Here is a 24219-nt window from a genome sequence, read left to right on the forward strand (position 1 = left end):
CACACCCCCACAGCTAAGTCAGAAGCGCTACAGCAGTTTAGGTTAGTGATGTGCACCGGACATTTTTCGGGTTTTGTGTTTTGGTTTTGTATTCGGTTCCGCGGCCGTGTTTTGGATTCGGACGCGTTTTGGTAAAACCTCACCGAAAAAATTTTGTCGGATTCGGGTGTGTTTTGGATTCGGGTGTTTTTTTCAAAAAACCCTAAAAAACAGCTTAAATCATAGAATTTGAGGGTCATTTTGATCCCATAGTATTATTAACCTCAATAACCATAATTTCCACTCATTTCCAGTCTATTCTGAACACCTCACACCTCACAATATTATTTTTAGTCCTAAAATTTGCACCGAGGTCGCTGGATGGCTAAGCTAAGCAACACAAGTGGCCGACACAAACACCTGGCCCATCTAGGAGTGGCACTGCAGTGTCAGGCAGGATGGCACTTCAAAAAAATAGTCCCCAAACAGCACATGATGCAAAGAAAAAAAGAGGCGCACCAAGGTCGCTGTGTGACTAAGCTAAGCGACACAAGTGGCCGACACAAACACCTGGCCCATCTAAGAGTGGCACTGCAGTGTCAGGCATGATGGCACTTCAAAAAAATTGTCCCCAAACAGCACATGATGCAAAGAAAAAAAGAGGCGCACCAAGGTCGCTGTGTGACTAAGCTAAGCGACACAAGTGGCCGACACAAACACCTGGCCCATCTAGGAGTGGCACTGCAGTGTCAGGCAGGATGGCACTTCAAAAAAATTGTCCCCAAACAGCACATGATGCAAAGAAAAAAAGAGGCGCACCAAGGTCGCTGTGTGACTAAGCTAAGCGACACAAGTGGCCGACACAAACACCTGGCCCATCTAGGAGTGGCACTGCAGTGTCAGGCAGGATGGCACTTCAAAAAAATTGTCCCCAAACAGCACATGATGCAAAGAAAAATGAAAGAAAAAAGAGGTGCAAGATGGAATTGTCCTTGGGCCCTCCCACCCACCCTTATGTTGTATAAACAGGACATGCACACTTTAACGAACCCATCATTTCAGCGACAGGGTCTGCCACATGACTGTGACTGAAATGACTGGTTGGTTTGGGCCCCCACCAAAAAAAGAAGCAATCAATCTCTCCTTGCACAAACTGGCTCTACAGAGGCAAGATGTCCACCTCATCATCATCCTCCGATTCCTCACCCCTTTCACTGTGTACATCCCCCTCCTCACAGATTATTAATTCATCCCCACTGGAATCCACCATCTCAGGTCCCTGTGTACTCTGTGGAGGCAATTGCTGCTGGTGAATGTCTCCACGGAGGAATTAATTATAATTCATTTTGATGAACATCATCTTCTCCACATTTTCTGGAAGTAACCTCGTACGCCGATTGCTGACAAGGTGAGCGGCTGCACTAAACACTCTTTCGGAGTACACACTGGAGGGAGGGCAACTTAGGTAGAATAAAGCCAGTTTGTGCAAGGGCCTCCAAATTGCCTCTTTTTCCTGCCAGTATACGTACGGACTGTCTGACGTGCCTACTTGGATGCGGTCACTCATATAATCCTCTACCATTCTTTTAATGGTGAGAGAATCATATGAAGTGACAGTAGACGACATGTCAGTAATCGTTGGCAGGTCCTTCAGTCCGGACCAGATGTCAGCACTCGCTCCAGACTGCCCTGCATCACCGCCAGCGGGTGGGCTCGGAATTCTTAGCCTTTTCCTCGCACCCCCAGTTGCGGGAGAATGTGAAGGAGGAGATGTTGACGGGTCACGTTCCGCTTGACTTGACAATTTTCTCACCAGCAGGTCTTTGAACCTCTGCAGACTTGTGTCTGCCGGAAAGAGAGATACAACGTAGGTTTTAAATCTAGGATCGAGCACGGTGGCCAAAATGTAGTGCTCTGATTTCAACAGATTGACCACCCGTGAATCCTGGTTAAGCGAAATAAGGGCTCCATCCACAAGTCCCACATGCCTAGCGGAATCGCTCTGTTTTAGCTCCTCCTTCAATGTCTCCAGCTTCTTCTGCAAAAGCCTGATGAGGGGAATGACCTGACTCAGGCTGGCAGTGTCTGAACTGACTTCACGTGTGGCAAGTTCAAAGGGTTGCAGAACCTTGCACAACGTTGAAATCATTCTCCACTGCGCTTGAGTCAGGTGCATTCCCCCTCCTTTGACTATATCGTGGGCAGATGTATAGGCTTGAATGGCCTTTTGCTGCTCCTCCATCCTCTGAAGCATATAGAGGGTTGAATTCCACCTCGTTACCACCTCTTGCTTCAGATGATGGCAGGGCAGGTTCAGGATTGTTTGGTGGTGCTCCAGTCTTCTGTACGCGGTGGCTGAATGCCGAAAGTGGCCCGCAATTCTTCTGGCCACCGACAGCATCTCTTGCACGCCCCTGTCGTTTTTTAAATAATTCTGCACCACCAAATTCAATGTATGTGCAAAACATGGGACGTGCTGGAATTTGCCCAGATGTAATGCACGCACAATATTGCTGGCGTTGTCCGATGTCACAAATCCCCAGGAGAGTCCAATTGGGGTAAGCCATTCTGCGATGATCTTCCTCAGTTTCCGTAAGAGGTTGTCAGCTGTGTGCCTCTTCTGGAAAGCGGTGATACAAAGCATAGCCTGCCCAGGAACGAGTTGGCGTTTGCGAGATGCTGTACTGGTGCCGCCGCTGCTGTTCTTGCTGCGGGAGGCAATACATCTACCCAGTGGGCTGTCACAGTCATATAGTCCTGAGTCTGCCCTGCTCCACTTGTCCACATGTCCGTGGTTAAGTGGACATTGGGTACAACTGCATTTTTTAGGACACTGGGGACTCTTTTTCTGACGTCTGTGTACATTTTCGGTATTGCCTGCCTAGAGAAATGGAACCTAGATGGTATTTGGTACCGGGGACACAGTACCTCAATCAAGTCTCCAGTTGCCTCTGAATTAACAGTGGATACCGGAACCACGTTTCTCACCGCCCAGGCTGCCAAGGCCTGAGTTATCTGCTTTGCAGCAGGATAACTCCTGTGATATTTCATCTTCCTCACAAAGGACTGTTGGACAGTCAATTGCTTACTGGAAGTAGTACAAGTGGTCTTCTGACTTCCCCTCTGGGATGACGATCGACTCCCAGCAGCTACAACAGCAGCGCCAGCAGCAGTAGGCGTTACACTCAAGGATGCATCGGAGGAATCCCAGGCAGGAGAGGACTCATCAGACTTGACAGTGACATGGCCTGCAGGACTATTGGCTTTCCTGGGTAAGGAGGAAATTGACACTGAGGGAGTTGGTGGTGTGGTTTGCAGGAGCTTGGTTACAAGAGGAAGGGATTTAGTGGTCAGTGGACTGCTTCCGCTGTCACCCAAAGTTTTTGAACTTGTCACTAACTTATGATGAATGCGCTGCAGGTGACGTATAAGGGAGGATGTTCCGAGGTGGTTAACGTCCTTACCCCTACTTATTACAGCTTGACAAAGGCAACACACGGCTTGACACCTGTTGTCCGCATTTGTGTTGAAATAATTCCACACCGAAGAGCTGATTTTTTTTGTATTTTGACCAGGCATGTCAATGGCCATATTCGTCCCACGGACAACAGGTGTCTCCCCGGGTGCCTGACTTAAACAAACCACCTCACCATCAGAATCCTCCTTGTCAATTTCCTCCCCAGCGCCAGCAACACCCATATCCTCATCCTGGTGTACTTCAACAGTGACATCTTCAATTTGACTATCAGGAACTGGACTGCGGGTGCACCTTCCAGCACTTGCAGGGGGCGTGCAAATGGTGGAAGGCGCAAGCTCTTCCCGTCCAGTGTTGGGAAGGTCAGGCATCACAACTGACACAATTGGACTCTCCTTGGGGATTTGTGATTTAGAAGAATGCACAGTTCTTTGCTGTGCTTTTGCCAGCTTAAGTCTTTTCATTTTTCTAGCGAGAGGATGAGTGCTTCCATCCTCATGTGAATCTGAACCACTAGCCATGAACATAGGCCAGGGCCTCAGCCGTTCCTTGCCACTCCGTGTCGTAAATGGCATATTGGCAAGTTTACGCTTCTCATCAGACGCTTTCAATTTTGATTTTTGGGTCATTTTACTGAACTTTTGTTTTTTGGATTTTACATGCTCTCTACTATGACATTGGGCATCGGCCTTGGCAGACGACGTTGATGGCATTTCATCGTCTCGGCCATGACTAGTGGCAGCAGCTTCAGCACGAGGTGGAAGTGGATCTTGATCTTTCCCTATTTTAACCTCCACATTTTTGTTCTCCATTTTTTAATGTGTGGAATTATATGCCAGTATCAATAGCAATGGCCTACTACTATATATACTGCGCACAACTAAAATGCACCACAGGTATAGAATGTAGATGGATAGTATACTTAATGACGACACAGAGGTAGGTACAGCAGTGGCCTTCCATACCGTACTGCTCTATATAGTATACTGGTGGTCACTGTGTCAGCAAACTGCAAAACTAAAATGCACCACAGGTATAGAATGTAGATGGATAGTATACTTAATTACGACACAGAGGTAGGTACAGCAGTGGCCTTCCGTACCGTACTGCTATATATAGTATACTGGTGGTCACTGTGTCAGCAAACTGCAAAACTAAAATGCACCACAGGTATAGAATGTAGATGGATAGTATACTTAATGACGACACAGAGGTAGGTACAGCAGTGGCCTTCCGTACCGTACTGCTATATATAGTATACTGGTGGTCACTGTGTCAGCAAACTGCAAAACTAAAATGCACCACAGGTATAGAATGTAGATTGATAGTATACTTAATGACGACACAAGAGGTAGGTACAGCAGTGGCCTTCCGTACCGTACTGCTATATATACTGGTAGTCACTGTGTCAGCAAACTGCACAACTGAAATGCACCACAGGTATAGAATCTAGATGGATAGCATATTTAATGATGACACAGAGGTAGGTACAGCAGTGGCCTTCCGTACCGTACTGCTATATATAGTATACTGCTGGTCACTGTGTCAGCAAACTGCATAACTGAAATGCACCACAGGTATAGAATCTAGATGGATAGTATACTTAATGACGACACAGAGGTAGGTACAGCAGTGGCCTTCCGTACCGTACTGCTATATATAGTATACTGGTGGTCACTGTGTCAGCAAACTACAAAACTAAAATGCACCACAGGTATAGAATGTAGATGGATAGTATACTTAATGACGACACAGAGGTAGGTACAGCAGTGGCCTTCTGTACCGTACTGCTATATATAGTATACTGGTGGTCACTGTGTCAGCAAACTGCAAAACTAAAATGCACCACAGGTATAGAACGTAGATGGATAGTATACTTAATGACGACACAGAGGTAGGTACAGCAGTGGTCTTCCGTACTGTACTGCTATATATAGTATACTGGTGGTCACTGTGTCAGCAAACTGCAAAACTAAAATGCACCACAGGTATAGAATGTAGATGGATAGTATACTTAATGACGACACAGAGGTAGGTACAGCAGTGGCCTTCCGTACCGTACTGCTATATATACTGGTGGTCACTGTGTCAGCAAACTGCACAACTGAAATGCACCACAGGTATAGAATGTAGATGGATAGTATACTTAATGACGACACAGAGGTAGGTACAGCAGTGGCCTACTGTACCGTAATGCTATATATTATATACTGGTGGTCACTGGTCAGCAAAACTCTGCACTGTACTCCTCCTATATAATATTATACTGGTGGTCCCCAGTCCCCACAATAAAGCAGCACACTGAGCACAGATATGGAGTGTTTTCCAGGCAGACAACGTATATTGGTGGTCACTGTCAGCAAAACTCTGCACTGTACTCCTCCTATATACAGCTGCTCCCCAGTCCCCACAATTAAGTAATAAGCAAGCACAAAATATTTGCAATGCATCAACATAAACGGAGAGGACGCCAGCCACGTCCTCTCCCTAACATTTCCAATGCACGAGTGAAAATGTCGGCGACGCGCGGCTGCTTATATAGAGTCCGAATCTCGCGAGAATCCGACAGCGGGATGATGACGTTCGGGCGCGCTCGGGTTACCCGAGCCATACGGGAGAATCCGAGTATGGCTCGGACCCGCATAAAAAGGGTGAAGTTCGGGGGAGTTCGGTTTCCGAGAAACCGAACCCGCTCATCACTAGTTTAGGTATCTGCCTAATACATATATATATATATATATATATATATATAGCGCTGCTGGAATAGTGACTCATGCATGCGGTGTTAGAAAATCCTGTAAACTGCAAGAACTGTTCCAGGCTACCTATCATTTAAAGGTCACCTGCAATCACTATATAGTAGAATATACATACCTCCCAACATGACCCTCTCCAGGAGGGACAGATTGCTCTGCTTCTGGACTTTTCTCTTCATTTATGATTGCTAGCACCTGTACTGAAACACCTTTCTTACCCATTAACCTGTTCTACACAGGTGCCGGCAATCATAAATTAAGAGAAAAGTCCAGAAGCAGAGCACTGTGTCCCTCCTGGAGAGGGTCATGTTGGGAGGTATGGAATATAGCTTAGCTATACTAGAGGTGTTCCTAAAGAATTACTGTATCCACCAATACTATAGGATTCATCACCAACAATTTGGAGTATACCGATCTCCTAGCAATGAACAAGATAAGGGCAATCACTAAAAGATACAACCTTAATCAAGAGCACTGTGGATAATCTGTAAGTAAAACCAATAAACACATTTTACTCACTTTTTGTGCATTGATAATTTCAGGTTCACACTCTCATCACCCACATCCCCACACATACTGCCATACAGCACCCCACCAAGGGGGTAATTCCAAGTTGATCGCAGCAGGATTTTTTTTTAGCAGTTGGGCAAAACCATGCGCAATGCAGGGGAGGCAGATATAACATGTGCAGATAGAGTAAGATTTGGGTGTGTTATTTTATTTCTGTGCAGGGTAAATACTGGCTGCTTTATTTTTACACTGCAAATTAGATTGCAGATTGAACACACCCCACCCAAATCTAACTCTCTGCACATGTTATATCTGCCTCCCCTGCAGTGCACATGGTTTTGCCTAACTGCTAAAAAAAATCCTGCTGCGATCAACTTGGAATTACCTCCCATGTCTCCACCCTCCAACACACACACACACACACACACACACACACACACACACACACACACACACACACACACTTTTCCAAATTGCATGGCTGTATGTACTGTACCTTGATTTTCAGCAAAATAAACTAAAGACTGGACACCATTTACGATACAGCACAGCGAGCGCAGTATTTATAACCAATCCATTTATATTTTTTATATGTTGTCTGTGTAGATGACACATTCCTTTAATTAAATCTATTTGGAAAATGTAATTTTAGAATACTTTTCCTCTGCTGGTATTCAACCATGAGCTCATTTTTAAAATGCTTTAAAATGTACTATATATTTTGCAGAGTAGTTAAAAAGTGATGCATGGCATATTTTGCAAATCTAATATTCAAATTCAGAAGCCTTACTTAATGAAGTAGCATAGGTTCAGGAGCGGTTCTTGGTGTGGATAAGCAGTGTCTACGCCCGGGGAGCTGCGGCCTGGGGGCGCGGCCGCAGTCACCCCGAAGGCGCCCACCACCTACCCGCTCCCTGCTCCCCAGCTGCAGCAGACGCCATGGGCTGTGTGGGCGTCCGCTACAGCCGGCGCACCTGTCAGACGCTAGAGGTCATCATTAACCTCTAGTGTCTGTGCGGCGCTGCTATGGGAGAGACGTCATGACGTCTCTCCCATAGAGAGGAGCCGCAGGCGGCCAGATGGCGCAGCAACAGCAGTGGTCTGTACTATACAGAGAAAAAAATACAACCTGTATAAGATAAGCTGAAGGCTGCATAAGCCTGAGGCCATATAAGCGATCAACTTTTTGTGATTGGTTGTTAAATGACTAAGCAGTTGCTAGGCAGATCAGTTTTCCCGGTTGGTTTTTTCCTATTGGTTTAAGGGGTTGTGCATCAGGATGAAGAGGAGGGTCTTAGGTTAGTATATAGGGGGTGGCCATCTTGCTAGACTCCCTCTTGCCTTTCAGTTTATGCCCCAGGAAGGATAAGTACTATTGCTTATTTTCACTGCCTGTAAATTGTTTTTGTTTTGTTTTTTTTTAATTTCATTTGCCTTCTCTAGGGCATTATACAGTGCTGTGCCCCCTCTCTGCGTGTCATTGTATACTTTTGCAGATTCTCCCCCCTCTGCCATGCCTCGTCCAAAACGTGCAGCTCCCCCCCCCCGGCGCCTCGTGGATGCGGGGAGCGCCTTCCGCTCCCGCTCCCCGAGCGTTGCGCCACAGAGAGGACTTCCCCCTGTTTCAGACAGGCGGCGGGGACGGGCAGTTACAGCCCGCTCCCCTGCCGCACGGAGACGGGCGGCCAGCGGCCGCTCGTCACGTGGTGCCGATGCGTGCGGCTCGGCCGGGCCGCGCGTCCCGGCGCTCGCAGCGGGACGGGCCTCTCCTCTCCCTCCTGCCTCGGGCGTCTGCAGCACTTCCCCTCCGGCGGCCGGCGGCCGCTCTGCACGTGGCGCGGGTGCGCGCGGTCCGGCTGGGCCGCGCTCCCCGGCGTCTCCCGCGGGCGAAACGACTTCCCTCCCTCCTTCCATAAGTGCCTCCGGCCCTCCTCCTCCATCCCCGCGGTCGGCTCTCGGCGGCGTCCTGGGGGCACAAGCTGTGCCGGACGGCCGCGGCAGAGCTGCGGGGGGCGAGGGGGGGGTCAATATGCAGCTGGGGGATATGAGCCCAGGGCAGCGGGTAGCGGCTCCCGCTGTCCCCGGGACAATACAGGGCCCCATACTACCCCCCTCCAGCGGGGGGTTTAGCACACCGCACCTCAATTTAAATAATATTGGGCCGTTTGGGCCTAGTGTCGCCGGGGCGGGGGACGTGGCAGCGGCGGCCGCCACTCCCGCCCCGGCGGCAGTCACATGGCAGGGTTTTCCCCCGGCCTCGGTGGCCTGCTCGGGCTCCTCCTGGGTGTCAGACGCCCCGACGCCATTAACGGCGCCCCCGCTCGTCGGTTTTCAAACCCCTCTCCACGCCCTTCCCGGTCCTTTTCAGTTTGGGTCCACACAGACATCCGTCTCGGCGGCTTATATGACGCCCGGCGGGGCGCTTTCGGTAGCAGCGCAGCAAGGCTTCGCGGGGAGCCAGTCCTTCCCCGGGGGTTTTGCGTGGCCTCCGGCTCCAGCATTCCCCTTAGCCGCCAGCATGCCTTCCATGGGCTTCATGACGGTGTCCGGCACACAGTTTTCCCCGCACGGGGCCAGCGCGGGCGCCGGCGTGCAGTCCACGTGGTCGGTCGGTGGCCCCCGAGTCGCGGTGCCCTTGCCGGCCTTTGCGGGCCTGCAGTCAGGGCAAGCACCGGGCGGTGGGTATCAGGTGGCACAGAGTTGGTATCAGGTGGCCCTCTCGCGGCGCCCCCTCAGTTCCTTCCGGCGTCATACGGATGGGCGGGGGCGGGCGGCTGCCCGCCGCATACGGCGTGGCGGCCGTCTTACCCCGCGAGTTTCGGTGCAGTGAGCGGGTCAGCCTTTACGCAGTCGATCGGGTACACCTCGGCGGGGGCCCCCTCCCTGCAGCTGCCGGGCGGCCATCCGCCACGGAACGGGGGGACGGGCTTGCAGGTTCCGTCTAATTCAGGGGCTACGCCCGTCACGAGGCGAAGGTCACGGACAAGCGCGACTGCGAACGTGGAGGTACGGCCATCAGCGGAGGCGGGTGCAGCAGACGACGCGGTTCCGGGTCCTTCAAACTCCGGTGAGCTAAATATTCCTTTACACGTTTCAACTTGTAGTTCCTCGTCTTCTAGCAGCGTATCATCCGGCTCTCCGCGGCGCCCGCGTAAATTAGCTAGGCTCATCGCGCGGCGAATGGCCAAGGAGGCGCACAAGGTGGCCGCTCCTGCGCAGGTGGTCCCCTCCGACCCTCCCCGTTACGGCGAGATGGTACATTGCGCCAACACGGCAGTGACAAGAGGGGTTCGTAAGCACATGCGGGAAAAAATACGTAAGGGGAAGTATGTAGACATATTCACCCTTACAGAGGAAATGCGGCAGGGTTTTGACGCGGCCAAGAAACCAGGTGGTATTGGGGAAAATGCGTTTCGCAATTTTCACCAGTGGCTGCGTGGGTTTTTGGTGTTCATGGCTTGCTACACGGAATCGCGTCCCGCGGAGTATGCCAACTTGGTGAAATATTTGTTTTTAGTACACGATATGTACTTAAAATCCAAGGGTTCCGCGTGGCGGGATTACGACGAGAAGTTTCGTCGCAATCAGGATGGCAACCCCACCCTGCCCGCGGGTTTTAAGGATGTTGAGGTGTGGTTGGAGGTCACGCAGCAGGTCAAACCCACCCCGGACGTCACGGCCAAGAAGCCCGGGGCGGCCGGGGCGGTGGCTTCTCGATTGACGGGAAAAGGCAAGTGCTTTGCCTACAACGACGGCAAATGCGGCAAAGGAACGGGCTGTCGTTTTCGCCACTCATGCAGGTTGTGCGGAGCCAGTCACCTGGCCAAGGAATGCACCGCGGCGACAGGCGGTAAGCCTGCCGCTTCCACCGAGGCCGGTGGAATTGGCAAGTAAGGCCTTCTCCCCGATTATAGTTCCCGAGTTGCAGCGCTGGCTTACCTTGTACCCCGATGAGTCGGCGGCATTGTTTCTCTTGCAGGGCTTTCAGCACGGTTTTCGTTTGCCAATCCCGGATTCGGTGTATGTGGTTGCACGCCAGAATTTGAGATCGGCTCGGGAATTCCCGCAGGAAGTCCGGCGGAAGGTTGACGGGGAGATTGGGCTGGGGCGCATGGCTGGGCCCTACGCCCTTTTCCCGTTGCCCTCCTTGTGCATTTCCCCAGTAGGGGTAGTGCCCAAGAAGGCCATAGGTAAGTTTCGTTTGATACAGCACTTGTCGCACCCGCCGGGGCTGTCGGTCAACGACGCTATCCCGGAAGCCCAATGCAGAGTTCGATATCAGTCGTTTGACGACGCGCTGCGATTAGTGCGGGATTGTGGTCCGGGGAGTCTGTTGGCAAAATTGGACGTGGAGTCGGCCTTTCGGCTACTCCCGCTACACCCAGATTCCCTGCGGTTTCTGGGTTTCAAAATAGGGGGCGAATTCTACGTCGATCGGTGTCTCCCCATGGGTTGCTCTGTCTCCTGCGCCTACTTTGAGTGCTTTAGCACGTTTTTGCACTGGTGCGTCCAGACCGCCTCCGGGCAGATGGGGGTGGCTCACTACCTGGATGACTTTCTTTTTGTAGGCCCCGGAGACAGTTCGGTCTGTGGGGACATTCTCTCGGTGGCCAGGTCGTTATTCTGCGCTTTAGGGGTACCGGTTGTGCAGGATAAGTGCGAGGGTCCTTGCACTTGTCTTAGCTATTTAGGTATCGAGATTGACACGGTAGGGGGGTGCTGTCGCTTGCCCGAGGATAAGGTGCGGAAACTATTGGGTTTGATTACAGACTGTTTAGGAAAACGCAGGGTTCGGCTTAAACAGGTGCAGTCCTTGCTTGGTTCTCTCAATTTTGCGTGTCGGATTATCCCCATGGGTAGGATTTTCTGTCGCAAACTTGAGCGGGCCACCGCGGGGACGGTTCGACAGAATCACTCCGTGTACCTTCCCCGCGAGATCAAGGATGATTTGCGGATTTGGGTCTCGTTCCTGGTGTCCTTCAACAGGGAAGTGTTGTGGCCCGCTCCTTGTTGTTCCAGTAAGCAGCTGCAGTTGTTCACGGATGCTTCAGGCAGTCGAGGTTTCGGCGCGTTCTTCGCTGGCTCATGGCGCGCTGCGGCCTGGCCGGCATCTTGGGTAACGCGTGGGTTTACCAAGAACCTGCTTCTGCTGGAATTGTTCCCGATCTTAGTGGCGCTTGAGTTATGGGCCGGACGGTTCGCAAATAGGGACATTTTGTTTCTTTGCGACAACTTAGGGGTAGTGCATGCTATTAATAACCAGCGTTCCTCATCTCCGCAGGCGCTGCGATTGCTAAGGCATTTAGTGTTGGTTTGTTTGCAGCGCAATATTAATTTTAGGGCTCGCCACGTACCTGGAGTTGACAATGGAATTGCGGATGCATTGTCCCGGTTCCAGTTTGACAAATTCAGGACGTTGGTTCCGGGAGCGGAGGCAGAGGGGTTACAGTGCCCACCTTCTGTCTGGCAGATGGTCGAAGCGGTCTAACGGCGTTGGCCAGGTGTGCACTGGCTCCCTCTACGCTACGAGCGTATGATGCTGCATGGCGGGATTGGTCAGCCTTTCAGAGTAGGTACGGGGTAGCAGGTGAGTCCTCGGCCGACGCCCTGTTGACCTTTGTTTGGGAGCATTACCAAAACGGTAGGTCAAAAGCGGCCATGGCTACTGCCCTTGCGGGCATCGCCTTTCACTCGCGACTCCACGGGACAACGGACCCCACGGGGTCGTTTGTCCTTTCCAGAGCGCTGAAAGGTTGGGCTAGGTTGCACCCGGCGCCTGCGGATTCACGTAGGCCTATAACGTTGCAGCTGCTAGCGGAATTGCTGCGTGTGCTACCTCGGATTGCGTCCTCGGAATTTGAGGTGGCATTGTTTAGTAGCGCGTATGCCCTGGCCTTTTTCGGGGCTTTTCGGGTGAGCGAGCTAGTGGCGAGCAGCAAGGCGTCCCGGGAATCGGGTCTGCTCTACGAGAATGTGCGCTTGCAGGAGGGCCTGTTGCTCTGTAGGATTGTGCGGTCCAAGACAGATCAAACAGGTCGGGGTCGCTGGTTGTCCTTGGAGGCTCAGGGAGGTATGGGCGTTTGCCCGCTGCGGTTGACGCAAGAGTATGTGCGGTTAAGACCTCCGGGGGGCAACCAGTTGCTGGTGCACGCGCAGTTGGACCCTCTGACAAAGTTTCAGTTCTCATCGGTGTTCAAGAAATGTTTGACGGCGTTGGGCTTGCAGGAGGCGGACTTCGGTACTCATTCCTTTCGGATTGGGGCGGCTACCCATGCGGCGGCCGCTGGTTCATCACCAGCGGCTATTCGGGAGTTGGGTCGCTGGAAGTCGGCCTCCTATAAGTCCTATGTCCGTATAGATAAGTTATAAGTGCGCCTGTTGCGCTAACCCAAAAACGTGTTTACTCGTCGGTTTTTGAACGCTTACCGTTCAGGAATCGAGGGTGTGAAGCGAATTTTTAAAATTTTTCCTCCGAGGGGGCCTAATTTCAATTGGCTGTTCTACCAAGGTCCACGGGAGGTTTTTTGAGTTTTCTCCTTCACTTGGGTTTTATTGGTTACGTTGTGTTTAAGTTACAGATTATGTGCATAATCTGACATTAGGATATTTTCTTTTACAGCTGTCAGCAATTTTGGAGACCACATATGGATGGTTGGTCATTCATATGTTTTTTGGGCGGAGAAACATCCCATGGCATCTAGGGCGACTGAGATTTTTGGGTCCCGGCAATTTAGATGGTTAGGTGTTAGGGGCATGTTATGGGGTGATTTGTTGCGCGTCCTTTTTTCTAGGGAGCGCCGCTGGGGTCGCCCCAGTTGTATTATCATTCATCTGGGTGGTAATGATCTGGGCCGAGTTAAAGGCATAGACTTGATTTTGTCTATAAAGGCGGATGTGGTGGCGATACGTTGTCACTGGCCTGGGGTATGCATTGTCTGGTCGGAAATGGTGCCCCGTTTCCATTGGCGTGGTGCGGTGCGTTTCTCGGCGCTGGAGAAAGCACGCAAAAAGGTGAACTCGACGGTGTCTCTGTTTGTCAAGGCCATAGGCGGAGTGGCAATTAAGCATCCTCTGCTGGTGCTGCGGAACAGGCAGTTCTATAGAGACGATGGGGTTCACCTTTCTCCGGAAGGAGTGCAGTTTTTTCTGGAAGATATTTTCGGTCTTTTTCGTTAGAGCTAGTTAGTTTCTGGTTGGTTAAGGTTCTGTTTGCGGATGGCGGTGGCGGTTTGGAAAACCTTGGTGGCGGGAAATCGCTGCCAACCAGCTGTCACACAGGCATAAGTGGTCATTGTGGGGCTCCCTCTTTAAATGGACGGCAGGTGTGTCCTTTTCTTGCGGTTGGACATTTAGACGTTCCCCTGCGGGAACCGAACGTTTGCCAGAGAAAGAGGGGTAAGGCCAGCACAATGCGGGTTATGCGGGAAGGAGGCGGGGTATGTGTACTCCCCTCCTTGGTTTGGTGGTTTGTCATCTAGGTGACGGGTGCTGGTGTTTGGCAGCGGTTTTCTGTTTGCCATCCTCCAAACTAAAGTTAATATATATTCAATTCAATTCTAATTCGGCCTCAATTATTAGTTTAAAGAGTTGGTCAGCGATTAATAAACATCGTCTGACCTTTAACTCCAGCTACTGTGTCCGTGTCTTTATTTCAGTGTGTGGTGTGGTTTTATTTAGTGATAAGCTAGCTTAAGTAAAAGGTTTATGTAATCACAATAAAGTTATGAGCGGCTTATAGTAATCTTCTCTCTCATCCAGTAAAATATTAGTTGGCTATGCTAGAATTGCATTGTTATCAGCATGGCTTTGTATGTATCTGGGTAGGATGGATGTGGGTTCCCTGCCCCCCAATTCAAGTCTAGCTTGCCCCTGGCTTTCTCTATGTTCTTTTTTAGAGACCACTTTTTGCCACTGACACATCTGCCACACAAAACGTATTCAAACATTTTGATATGTTTGCAGTGATGACATTATTTGAAATCACCAACAACTCACAGGTGTGATACAATATACTGGCAGTCGGGATACCGGCAGGTCACATGACCATTACTGGCAACCCGACAATGAGAATGCCGACAGGGAATGGGGTAATTATTGTAAACCTCCCTTGTCCCCTAGCCTAACCCGTCTGGGCTGATGGCTAGGGCCACTGAGACCCACAACATGACGGCCCTCCGCCTGGCAGGGGGCTACCCTTTTTATGCGAGCGATTCGCTGCTTAGCGTTCGCATAATAGCGGGGGAGGGGGGGAACCTGGCATGTGGGGAGGGCTTCCTCTTCGCTGGGCAGCCCCCAGCATGTTAGTGTGATGAGCTGTAGTTGTGCGAATAGTCACACAACTACAAATCATGCTGAATCAGGGCCATAGTTCATATAATAGTCATGAATAAAAAAATTCTCTGATTACTGTTTTCAGAGTATAAATTTATATTTATATTAGTGTTTTGTGGGTCCTCCACTGACTGCGCTTTCTATATGTTTTCTATTCTCCCACATACTTTTTAGTGCTTAGTAACAAGGTATTCGGCACCAGATGCACCACCATGAATGACACCCATTGAGGAAAAGTAATGCCGACAATGCAATCACAATGGTATAATGTGTGCAGAATAGGCCACCTCCTAAATAATATACACTCACTGGTGATCTTGTCAGGAATAGACAGAAGGAAGCAGACACACTGGGCATGAGTTGGGAGTAACGCAATAAAATGCATGTAAGTTGCACCTTGGCAAAACCACTGCAGGTGGGCAGAATTAACATGTGCAGAGAGATTTAGAGTTGAGAGCGGCGTGTCCTAGCTCAGATCTAAATTGTAGTGTTAAAATAAACCTGTCAAATGTATTTATGTCCCTTGCATTGCAACATGGTCCAGAAACAAATATACTTTTTCCTTGTTTTTTACTTTACTTCAAACTCAGAATCAGTCCCATGTTGTGCAGAGTAACTGATAGTCCTCAGTCACATAAAGGTAGAGCACAACATTGGTGTCACATTGTAGGTTTCGGAAAATGTTGCCTGATGCGATGAATCCCATGTTGTTTTATTCTGGACAGAGAGGCAGGATTTGCTAAATTTCTTGGGTTCATTGGACTTGTCTTCTGGATGTCTACAACACAGGTTGGTGATGGCAGTATAACATTGACAGTTGTGCTTTTGTAGCAATGTCTGGACAGGGCCGGCGCTACCCGCTCAGCAAGGTCCTGCAAAGCAGGGAGGCGCTGGGTCAGAGAGGCGCTCTCCCCGCTCTGCGACCTTGCTCTGATGTGCGCTGTTGATGCCGGCTGGCAGCGCCTGTCATTCTGACAGACGACAGCAGCGGCACCTCACTGATGGAGCTGCCCCTCTCCGTGTCTCCTCACTGATGGAGCCGCCCCTCTTCCTGCCTCCTCACTGATGGTGCCGCCCTCTCCCTGCCTCCTCACTGATGGAGCTGCCCCTCTCAGTGTCTCCTCACTGATGGAGCCGCCCCTCTCCGTGTCTCCTCACTGATGGAGCCGCCCCTCTCCCTGCCTCCTCACTGATGGTGCCGCCCCTCTCCCTGCCTCCTCACTGATGGAGCTGCCCCTCTCAGTGTCTCCTCACTGATGGAGCCGCCCCTCTCCGTGTCTCCTCACTGATGGAGCCTCCCCTCTCCCTGCCTCCTCACTGATGGTGCCGCCCCTCTCCCTGCCTCCTCACTGATGGAGCCGCCCCTCTCAGTGTCTCCTCACTGATGGAGCCGCCCCTCTCCGTGTCTCCTCACTGATGGAGCCGCCCCTCTCCCTGCCTCCTCACTGATGGAGCTGCCCAGTGCTGTGTAGGAGCCCGCAGCAGTGTAGTGAGTCACACTGACTCATTACACGCTGCCGCCACTGAGCTGCATGTTCTAACAGAGAAAGCCTCACTGGCACTGGTCCCTGGCGCCAGTGAGAGGGTGATCAGTCACATCACCCTTCATCTCTGCACCGCACTGCTGCTGCAGCTCTCAGCTTCCTGGTCTCCGTGTTTGCCCTCACTGCATGCTGGGACATACGGGGGAGGGAGGAGGGGGAGTCTCAGCAGCAGTCTGTGGTGTGTGTACTGAAGAGTGAGTCAGTGCACTCAGCCCCTGCAGTGAGGAGCCTTGATGGAGCCAGAGCCAGGAGGTGCACAGTGTAAAAGTGTGGAAAAAGAAAACACATGGAAAGTAAAGAGTGTGTGTTTAGCTATGGGTGTGTCTTTCTGCATATACTGTATATGTATTTTCCTATGTCTGTTTAGGTGTGTGTGTTTAGCTATGTGTGTTTTTCTGTGTATACTGTATATGTATTTTGCTGTGTGTTTAGCTGTATGTATGTATGTATGTATGTGTTTGTGTGTGTGTTTTCTGTGTATATGTGTTTTGCTGTGTGTGTGTTTTACTATGTGTGTGTATATCAATATCTACAGTAGCCACACTCCTCCATCCCATGATGCGTACGCATCGCGGCATGGATGGCGCCACTGGTGTGCCCATGTCTATGAATCGCGCATGTGTACTTCTATGGAGTGAACGGAGGCTGCGAATAGCCGCAGCACGGCGTTCACTGTCTGCTTGCCATGATGCGTATGCCGGTTCCTACACATTGCGGCAACAATGAGCCTGGCCACATCTTTATCTATCTATCTCACATTCCCGGTAGTAAATGTTGACGTGTGCATCTCTGTACTGTGTGGCGTACCGTGTATAAGCTTCTGTACTGTGCGGCGTACCGTGTATAAGCGTCTGTACTGTGTGGCGTACCGTGTATAAGCTTCTGTACTGTGCGGCGTACCATGTATAAGCTTCTGTACTGTGTGACATATCGTGTATAAACCTCTCAACTGTGTGGCGTAATGTGTATAAGCTTCTCTACTATAGGGGGTATTCAATTATGTGCCAAATTGGACCATGGGTATTCAATTGCGGGCGTTTTGAGCCAGATTTTAAATCTCTTTTCACCCATGAATTTTCCCCCTTTTTATGTCGAATCGGCATGGGTGAAAACGCCCCCAAATTCGACAAAACTTGTAGATCGGCTGCAAATTCGCAGATTCACGTGGTTTTTGCCAGTGCCGGACTTTTCAACAAGTCAAAAAAACGGCACAGGCATTGAATAGGGCGAATCTAATTTGCCCTAAAAACAGACGATAATTTGCCGATTTTTCGACTGGTCGAAAAATCTGGCAATAATTGAATACCCCCTATGTGTTTTAACATGTATAATCTTCTCTATTGTGTGGCGTACCCTGTATAGGGCTCTAAACTGTGGCGCAACATGTATAAGGCTCTCTACTGTGTGGTGTACCATGTATAAGCTTCTCTACTGTCTGGCATACCCTGTATAAGGCTCTCTACTGTATGGCGCAACGTGTATAAGGCTCTATACTGTGTGGCGTACCGTGTTTAAGCTTCTCTACTGTTGTGGCATACGGTGTATAAGGCTCTCTACTGTGTAGTGTAACGTGAATTGGGAGTACTATTGTGTGGCGACACACCTTATTAGTGAGCCAACCATATTTTGGGGGATGCTATTTCCCTATTTTTAATATGGGATGGGGCCCAATGCATATTGTTGCACCTGGACCCACTATTCTCTAGTTCCGCCACTGCGCCTGTCTGCCCAGGAAGACCACCGTACGCGTCCCTGCCCTCACCCTCTCAAAGTCCCCCTCAACGTCCCTGCCCTCACCCTCCCTGTAACTCCCCCTCAGCATCCCTGCCCTCACCCTCCCTGTAACTCCCCCTCAGCATCCCTGCCCTCACCCTCCCTGTAACTCCCCCTCAGTATCCCTGCCCTCACCCTCCATGTAACTCCCCCTCAGCATCCTTGCCCTCACCCTCTCTGTAACTCTCCCTCAGCATCCCTGCCCTCACCCTCTCTGTAACTCTCCCTCAGCGTCCCTGCCCTCACCCTCCCTGTAACTCCACCTCAGCGTCCCTGCCCTCACCCTCCCTGTAACTCTCCCTCAGCGTCCCTGCCCTCACCTTCCCTGTAACTCTCCCTCAGCGTCCCTGCCCTCACCCTCTCTGTAACTCTCCCTCAGCGTCCCTGCCCTCACCCTCCCTGTAACTCTCCCTCAGCGTCCCTGCCCTCACCCTCTCTGTAACTCTCCCTCAGCGTCCCTGCCCTCACCCTCCCTGTAACTCTCCCTCAGCGTCCCTGCCCTCACCCTCTCTGTAACTCTCCCTCAGCGTCCCTGCCCTCACCCTCCCTGTAACTCTCCCTCAGCGTCCCTGCCCTCACCCTCCCTATAACTCTGTCACTGCCCTCATTCTCCCTGTAACCACCCTTCAGCGTCCCTGCCGTCACCCTCCCTGTAACTCCCTGTCACTGCCCTCACCCTCCCTGTAACCACCCTTCAGCGTCCCTGCCCTCACCCTCCCTGTAACTCCCTGTCACTGCCCTCACCCTCCCTGTAACCACCCTTCAGCATCCCTGCCCTCACCCTCCCTGTAACTCCCTGTCACTGCCCCTGCCTTCACTCTCCCGGTAAATCCCCCTCTTTTGTGACGCACACTGACCCTTTATGAGTTAAGAGAGGGAGGGCGCAATTTTATAGTTTGCAGGAGGGCGCCGAACACCCTAGCACCGGCCCTGGTCTGAAAGATACAGGATGACAGAATGTTATTGCTGAGCAGTCACATCAATACATGACAGATCTGCTCCTACTGTATAGACAAATACAAAGGCGTCAATTACTTCCATGAGCTCTGGGGGTGCTGTTAGTTCGGAACCCGGATTGCCTCTGGAGCATGATAAAAGCTCTCCTGTACCCCTCAGGGCCACAACTAGGGGGACTAAGGGGGCATGCACCCCGGGTGCAGGATTTGAGGCGGCGCCAATAAGTTACAGAGGAGCAGGGTTGTTTTTTTTTAACCGGCAGTGCTGTGCTGCTCCAGTGAGACAGGTGACCCCCCTGTCTGCCTGCAGCTGGCTCCGATGCTGTGCGGGTGAGCTCCAGTACCTGGGATCTCTCCTATGCCGGCTACTGTCTTAAACTCTCTTCTTTGCCATGCAGTGCTGTGACTAGCGTGCAGCGCACCGTACAAGCTATAGAAATGAGCTGTTGGTGCTGTGTTTTTCAGCAGGGAATGATCCCAGATGCCTGCCCAGCACCAACCAATAACAACCTGTCGGATACACACCACTGAGAGGACACGCTGCCCCGTGCTTTTAATAGGTGCAGTTATCGATGTTACAGAAATCAAAGGCTCACTTTGCTAGCTATCCACTTGACAGTGGAAACTAAGAGCCTGGACAACCTCCAACTCTCACTGAGTACAGTATCACTACAGCAGCTTTGTGGTGAATTTAAAGACAGACTTTATTATCGGCACTGTGCTCCCAGTTAGCAGTATCAAGCTCTGCTTTGCATCCCAGATGGGGGGATTTGGTGTAGCTTATAGGGGGATGTAGTGTAGTGATGTAGTGTACTATATAGAGTATGTAGTGTAGAAATGTATTGCAGTATATAGGGGCATGTAGTGCACTGATGTGGTGTAGCATATAAGGCGATGTAGTGTAGTGATATAGTGTAGCATATAGGGTATGTAGTGCAGTGTATACGGGCATGTAATGTAGTGATGTAGTTCAGCGTGTAGGGGGTGTAGTATAGTGATGTAGTGCAGTGGATAGGGGAATGTAGTACAGTGATATAGTGCAATATATGGGGACACACAAAGTAGCGTGTAGTTGAACACGCTGCTGGAGGGGCATGTGACGCATAGGCATATAGGGGAATGTTGTTTGAGGCACATAGGGGAATGTTATCCAATAGTATCCCCTTTTTTTCAAAATCTTTGATAATCTGATTATTTTAGTCTGATGGGGTTGTTTTTATTAATTGGGAGGCGGGCCAAATTACTGCCATGCCCCGGGTGACGATAATCCTAGTTTCAGTGCTGACCCAGCCACGCAGCCAAACATGAAGACTTCTACCTGTGCTGGTCGGAGTGACTGTGTGACAGTCATGCCATGCAGTGTTCCCACTGCGCCCAGCCTGTAAGGAGCATCAATAGGATGCAAATGAGCAGACTACAATGAGAGCTGCTATCTGTAGAGGTGAGCACTGCACATCGGCATTTCTATAATGGGTACAACTAGAGATGAGCGGGTTCGGTTTCTCTGAATCCGAACCCGCCAGAACTTCGTGTTTTTTTTCACGGGTCCGAGCGACTCGGATCTTCCCGCCTTGCTCGGTTAACCCGAGCGCGCCCGAACGTCATCATGACGCTGTCGGATTCTCGCGAGGCTCGGATTCTATCGCGAGACTCGGATTCTATATAAGGAGCCGCGCGTCGCCGCCATTTTCACACGTGCATTGAGATTGATAGGGAGAGGACGTGGCTGGCGTCCTCTCCGTTTAGAATAGATTAGAGAGACACTTGATTTACTAATTTTGGGGAGCATTAGGAGTACTCAGTACAGTGCAGAGTTTTGCTGATAGTGACCACCAGTTTTATTTATAATCCGTTCTCTGCCTGAAAAAAGCGATACACAGCACACAGTGACTCAGTCACATACCATATCTGTGTGCACTGCTCAGGCTCAGGCCAGTGTGCTGCATCATCTATTATCTATATATAATATTATATATATCTGTCTGACTGCTCAGCTCACACAGCTTATAATTGTGGGGGAGACTGGGGAGCACTACTGCAGTGCCAGTTATAGGTTATAGCAGGAGCCAGGAGTACATAATATATTATATAGTGAGTGACCACCAGACACACAGTGCAGTTTATTTAATATATCCGTTCTCTGCCTGAAAAAAGCGATACACACAGTGACTCAGTCAGTCACATACCATATCTGTGTGCACTGCTCAGGCTCAGGCCAGTGTGCTGCATCATCTATTATCTATATATAATATTATATATATCTGTCTGACTGCTCAGCTCACACAGCTTATAATTGTGGGGGAGACTGGGGAGCACTACTGCAGTGCCAGTTATAGGTTATAGCAGGAGCCAGGAGTACATAATATATTATATAGTGAGTGACCACCAGACACACAGTGCAGTTTATTTAATATATCCGTTCTCTGCCTGAAAAAAGCGATACACACAGTGACTCAGTCAGTCACATACCATATCTGTGTGCACTGCTCAGGCTCAGGCCAGTGTGCTGCATCATCTATATATATTATATATCTGTCTGACTGCTCAGCTCACACAGCTTATAATTGTGGGGGAGACTGGGGAGCACTACTGCAGTGCCAGTTATAGGTTATAGCAGGAGCCAGGAGTACATAATATTATATTAAAATTAAACAGTGCACACTTTTGCTGCAGGAGTGCCACTGCCAGTGTGACTAGTGACCAGTGACCTGACCACCAGTATATATAATATTAGTAGTATACTATCTCTTTATCAACCAGTCTATATTAGCAGCAGACACAGTACAGTGCGGTAGTTCACGGCTGTGGCTACCTCTGTGTCGGCACTCGGCAGCCCGTCCATAATTGTATATACCACCTAACCGTGGTTTTTTTTTCTTTCTTTATACATACATACTAGTTACGAGTATACTATCTCTTTATCAACCAGTCTATATTAGCAGCAGACACAGTACAGTGCGGTAGTTCACGGCTGTGGCTACCTCTGTGTCGGCACTCGGCAGCCCGTCCATAATTGTATATACCACCTAACCGTGGTTTTTTTTTTCTTTCTTTATACATACATACTAGTTACGAGTATACTATCTCTTTATCAACCAGTCTATATTAGCAGCAGACACAGTACAGTGCGGTAGTTCACGGCTGTGGCTACCTCTGTGTCGGCACTCGGCAGCCCGTCCATAATTGTATATACCACCTAACCGTGGTTTTTTTTTTCTTTCTTTATACATACATACTAGTTACGAGTATACTATCTCTTTATCAACCAGTCTATATATTAGCAGCAGACACAGTACAGTGCGGTAGTTCACGGCTGTGGCTACCTCTGTGTCGGCACTCGGCAGCCCGTCCATAATTGTATATACCACCTAACCGTGGTTTTTTTTTCTTTCTTTATACATACATACTAGTTACGAGTATACTATCTCTTTATCAACCAGTCTATATATTAGCAGCAGACACAGTACAGTGCGGTAGTTCACGGCTGTGGCTACCTCTGTGTCGGCACTCGGCAGCCCGTCCATAATTGTATATACCACCTAACCGTGGTTTTTTTTTTCTTTCTTTATACATACATACTAGTTACGAGTATACTATCTCTTTATCAACCAGTCTATATATTAGCAGCAGACACAGTACAGTGCGGTAGTTCACGGCTGTGGCTACCTCTGTGTCGGCACTCGGCAGCCCGTCCATAATTGTATATACCACCTAACCGTGGTTTTTTTTTCTTTCTTTATACATACATACTAGTTACGAGTATACTATCTCTTTATCAACCAGTCTATATATTAGCAGCAGACACTGTACAGTGCGGTAGTTCACGGCTGTGGCTACCTCTGTGTCGGCACTCGGCAGCCCGTCCATAATTGTATACTAGTATCCAATCCATCCATCTCCATTGTTTACCTGAGGTGCCTTTTAGTTGTGCCTATTAAAATATGGAGAACAAAAATGTTGAGGTTCCAAAATTAGGGAAAGATCAAGATCCACTTCCACCTCGTGCTGAAGCTGCTGCCACTAGTCATGGCCGAGACGATGAAATGCCAGCAACGTCGTCTGCCAAGGCCGATGCCCAATGTCATAGTACAGAGCATGTCAAATCCAAAACACCAAATATCAGTAAAAAAAGGACTCCAAAACCTAAAATAAAATTGTCGGAGGAGAAGCGTAAACTTGCCAATATGCCATTTACCACACGGAGTGGCAAGGAACGGCTGAGGCCCTGGCCTATGTTCATGGCTAGTGGTTCAGCTTCACATGAGGATGGAAGCACTCAGCCTCTCGCTAGAAAAATGAAAAGACTCAAGCTGGCAAAAGCAGCACAGCAAAGAACTGTGCATTCTTCGAAATCCCAAATCCACAAGGAGAGTCCAATTGTGTCGGTTGCGATGCCTGACCTTCCCAACACTGGACGTGAAGAGCATGCGCCTTCCACCATTTGCACGCCCCCTGCAAGTGCTGGAAGGAGCACCCGCAGTCCAGTTCCTGATAGTCAGATTGAAGATGTCAGTGTTGAAGTACACCAGGATGAGGAGGATATGGGTGTTGCTGGCGCTGGGGAGGAAATTGACCAGGAGGATTCTGATGGTGAGGTGGTTTGTTTAAGTCAGGCACCCGGGGAGACACCTGTTGTCCGTGGGAGGAATATGGCCGTTGACATGCCAGGTGAAAATACCAAAAAAATCAGCTCTTCGGTGTGGAGGTATTTCACCAGAAATGCGGACAACAGGTGTCAAGCCGTGTGTTCCCTTTGTCAAGCTGTAATAAGTAGGGGTAAGGACGTTAACCACCTCGGAACATCCTCCCTTATACGTCACCTGCAGCGCATTCATAATAAGTCAGTGACAAGTTCAAAAACTTTGGGTGACAGCGGAAGCAGTCCACTGACCAGT

At 50.1% G+C, this 24219-nt stretch overlaps 1 long non-coding RNA gene across 1 annotated transcript in view; it reads left to right on the plus strand.

Moving 5' to 3' along the window:
* Positions 1 to 16768: 16768 nt before the first annotated feature.
* Positions 16769 to 24219, plus strand: part of LOC134927306 (uncharacterized) — a 55224-nt gene continuing 47773 nt past the window's right edge. The window contains exon 1 of the long non-coding RNA XR_010177612.1: positions 16769 to 16888. This is a non-coding gene — a long non-coding RNA (uncharacterized LOC134927306). The remainder of the gene's footprint in view (positions 16889 to 24219) is intronic.

The sequence above is a fragment of the Pseudophryne corroboree genome, chromosome 1, assembly GCF_028390025.1.
Source record: "Pseudophryne corroboree isolate aPseCor3 chromosome 1, aPseCor3.hap2, whole genome shotgun sequence".
NCBI classification, from domain to species: Eukaryota; Metazoa; Chordata; class Amphibia; order Anura; family Myobatrachidae; genus Pseudophryne; species Pseudophryne corroboree.